Source organism: Micromesistius poutassou (assembly GCF_964030765.1).
Source record: "Micromesistius poutassou genome assembly, contig: SCAFFOLD_1225, whole genome shotgun sequence".
Classification (NCBI taxonomy): Eukaryota; Metazoa; Chordata; class Actinopteri; order Gadiformes; family Gadidae; genus Micromesistius; species Micromesistius poutassou.
The window spans coordinates 10144-14744 of record NW_028179179.1 but is presented as its reverse complement, the minus strand read 5'-3'; positions in this window follow the sequence as shown (position 1 = coordinate 14744).

Sequence of the window (4601 nt, the reverse complement as noted above, 5' to 3'; positions counted from 1 at the left end):
GGTCCACTCTCTCTGCGACCAACACCCTGATAAACCACACTGCCTTCCAGAGGCTTCTCTCACGGTCCACTCTCTCTGCGACCAACACCCTGATAAACCACACTGGGTTAAACCACAGGTTGTGTGATGATGGATGTCTTCATTTATTAGTGCTCCATTAGTATACAGGATTCAGCAGAGATCTCCATAACTTCATGATCAAACTAGGATTTATGGCCGGCAGCCTGTTGAGCGGACTTCTAAAATGTATTCACTTTTTGAATAATGGTGTGGTTGTTATTAAGTAACAGGATGATTTGTCTTTTACTACCTGAGTAGTGCAATACTGATATACATATACTACTTACACAACCTTAAGGTATAATCCTTACTGCATTGTGCAACATATAGCCAGTCCCCACAGGCCTTGTGATCCATAACAGACAGACAGCGAGGTAGAGCAAGATTTATATTTGTATAGATCTATAGGTTTCTTTTTGAAAGATGTGCTCAGACTTGACACCTGTAATGCCCTACCGTGCTAATATATGCCACATGGTGATTACCTTGGAGCTGATTCTCCTTCTCCGTTCTTGTATTCATTGTCATTATCATAACAGCAGCCAGACGGTAACTCTACCAGGAGAGAGAGCGAGATAGAAATCTGGTTGGTCTCAATAGACTTTCCCCCGACACACAAATCGTCATTAGCACACCTTTGACACATACGTTGATTATATACGAATCATAACTCAACAACATGAGGAATTTCTTTGCGTATTAGACTATGGCTAGAAAGTATACTGCAAAAATAATCACACGGAAACCCATTAATCATTCACCGCGCATACGAGTGCATCTTCAGCTTTCGTTTTCATGCACAACATGAACCAAAGAGCCCACAGCTAATGTATTCGTGTGTGGGTGTTAGTGTGGGTGGGTGGGTGTGTGTGTGTGTGTGTGTGCACGCGTGTGTGTGTGTGTGTGTGTGTGTGTGTGTGTGTGTGTGTGTGTGTGTGTGTGTGTGTGTGTGTGTGTGTGTGTGTGTGTGTGTGTGTGTGTGTGTGTGTGTGTGTGTGTGTGTGTGTGCACGCGAGTGTGTGTGTGCACGCGAGTGTGTGTGTGCACGCGACTGTGTGTGTGTGTGTGTGTGTTTTTATGTGTGCGTGCGTGCGTGCGTGACCACTCAGGCATGTATGCAGAGTTGGAACCTCCTTATAATCCCCGTTGTTCTCTGCCATCCATCCCAGTCCAGATCCATAGATTAAAGTAATTAATCTTGCCAAACAACATGCCCACAGATCGCTCATTCCGGGCACGTGGCGGAGAGCGCGGCCGCGGCGGCTCCTTCCCTCAGAAGCCCCCCGATGAAGCTCCACTAATTGACATGCTAATCAAATGTGTTTCATGGTCTCTGTATGATCCGTTCAGGCTGGGGGATGATGAGCTTCTATCAGGCAATCCTCTTCACTGGAACAAAAGATGTGTGCACACACAGTGTGTGTGTGTGTGTGTGTGTGTGTGTCTGGGTGTGTGTGTGTGTGTGTGTGTGTGTGTCTGAGTCTGAGTCTGAGTGTGTGTGTGTGTGTGTGTGTGTGTGTGTGTGTGTGTCTGAGTGTGTGTGTGTCTGTGTCTGAGTGTGTGTGTGTGTGTCTGAGTCTGAGTGTGTGTGTGTGTGTGTGTGTGTGTGTGTGGGCAGGACGGTGGTGCATATACGTGTCCACAGGTCATTTGCACTCGTATTCCTACCATCAAATGACCACCAGCTAACGCTTATCTTTGCACTGCCGTGCCACAATGCCATGTTTAACCAGCTCCGTTAAACTAAGCATGGTGATTGAGGGGAGCCCTGTGTGGGGAGCTCCTGGGACGACACCAGGAACACGGTCACACCCCCAGAAGTAACCACCGTACTGGGCTCAAGTGGAACGACGTCTTTCTGCAGCACCTTGTACTTCCGGCCAGTGGTTCATATCGTGTGCCCTATCAAAAGGATTAACCGAGCCAATGAGAGTGGAGCCCTGGTCGCTGTGTGGGTCACACGTTGCCCTCCAGGTGTTTGTGCCCGGTTGGACGTTAAGTACCCCATTAGACGCTGAGGATAATGGATCGGTCTCAGTCACACACATTTCTACACACGTGTTCACAAAGCCAATCCAAACTCTTCATCCTGTGCTTTGCTTGGGGTGTGTGTGTGCGTGTGTGTGTGTGTTTCCTGCTTGTCAGTCATAAATGTCACCTGAATAGTTTGACACATTATCGTCCTCTCTGTATTTCCCATGCGTGTACTTTCCATCCAGGATGTATTTTACTCACATTTTACCATATTACCATTACAGGTGTCGTACTACCATTACCATATTACTTCACGGACCCTCTCAGAATAACCAAAACCATTTGGAAGGATCACAAAAAAGTCAATTTCAATCGTGCGTCTCCTTCCCTTCCTAATCATCCGCTAGGAGCCTAGCGCCGCCCGCTAGCTAGCGCCAGGCTCAGCCGGGCTTCATTTATCTAACCTGTCAATCATAATGTTTCTGGAGGGGGGGTGGAGGGATGGGTCGGGACCCCTCGGGACCCCCCCCCTCCGGGGTGAAGTCGACTCTGGTTCCTCCTGAATCCTGACTGAGCTCCCAGCTCCCCATCAGACGCTGCTGAGGCGTATGCATCGACTCTGGTGACATCTGTGCCAGTCTGACTTAATGAGCATCTTAATGTGTGCGATTTGTGTGAGTTGGATTGAATGTGTGTGCGTGTGTGTGTGCGTGTGCGTGTGTGTGTGTGTGTGTGTCAAGGACTGGAGCCTTTTTAACGTGGTGTGTGTTTACATGGATGTGATTTGCATATGGGGCTGCCATGTGGGGAACTGGCAGTCAGCGACGGTAATCTTACGCCTGTGCTGTGCCTAATGTCGAGCCCAGATTACATTACCCAGTCTCGCTCACTGCACGCATTTACATGTACCCCCCCCCCCCCCCTCCCACCCTCCACACACACACACACACCTTTGAATTAGAAAAAAACGCTTTTCTACCTCAAGGAGGGTTAAATGGAGGTCAAATAGAAGTCTTTGTCAGCTTGTCTTTATGGACATGAAGACAAGTGCTTAGCATTAGCAGTGCTAGCGCTGTGCTTGATATCAGAGACCAGCATCTAGCCACAGGTCCTCTCTGGGGTCACTGAACCCATAGTGTAACGCTTACCCGTAGTGTAACGCTTACCCATAGTGTAACGCTTACAGATAGTGTAACGCTTACCCATAGTGTAACGCTTACACATAGTGTAACGCTTACAGATAGTGTAACGCTGACCCATAGTGTAACGCTTACAGGTAGTGTAACGCTTACAGGTAGTGTAACGCTTACCCATAGTGTAACGCTTACAGGTAGTGTAACGCTTACCCATAGTGTAACGCTTACCCATAGTGTAACGCTTACCCGTAGTGTAACGCTTACCCATAGTGTAACGCTTACAGATAGTGTAACGCTTACCCATAGTGTAACGCTTACCCATAGTGTAACGCTTACAGATAGTGTAACACTTACCCATAGTGTAACGCTTACACATAGTGTAACGCTTACCCATAGTGTAACGCTTACCCATAGTGTAACGCTTACACATAGTGTAACGCTTACCCATAGTGTAACGCTTACCCATAGTGTAACGCTTACACATAGTGTAACGCTTACCCATAGTGTAACGCTTACCCATAGTGTAACGCTTACAGATAGTGTAACGCTTACAGATAGTGTAACACTTACCCATAGTGTAACGCTTACAGATAGTGTAACACTTACAGATAGTGTAACGCTTACAGATAGTGTAACGCTTACCCATAGTGTAACGCTTACCCATAGTGTAACGCTTACAGGTAGTGTAACGCTTACCCATAGTGTAACACTTACCCATAGTGTAACGCTTACCCGTAGTGTAACGCATACCCGTAGTGTAACGCTTACACATAGTGTAACACTTACCCATAGTGTAACACTTACCCATAGTGTAACGCTTACCCGTAGTGTAACGCATACCCGTAGTGTAACGCTTACACATAGTGTAACACTTACCCATAGTGTAACACTTACCCATAGTGTAACGCTTACACGTAGTGTAACACTTACCCATAGTGTAACGCATACCCATAGTGTAACACTTACCCGTAGTGTAACGCTTACAGATAGTGTAACGCTTACACATAGTGTAACGCTTACCCATAGTGTAACACTTACCCATAGTGTAACGCTTACACATAGTGTAATGCTTACAGATAGTGTAACGCTTACCCATAGTGTAACACTTACCCATAGTGTAACGCTTACCCATAGTGTAACATTTACCCATAGTGTAACACTTACCCATAGTGTAACGCTTACAGGTAGTGTAATGCTTACCCATAGTGTAACGCTTACAGGTAGTGTAATGCTTTCCCATAGTGTAACGCTTACACATAGTGTAACGCTTACAGATAGTGTAACGCTTACACATAGTGTAACGCTTACCCATAGTGTAACATTTACCCATAGTGTAACACTTACCCATAGTGTAACGCTTACAGGTAGTGTAACGCTTACCCATAGTGTAACGCTTACAGATAGTGTAACGCTTACCCATAGTGTGACGCT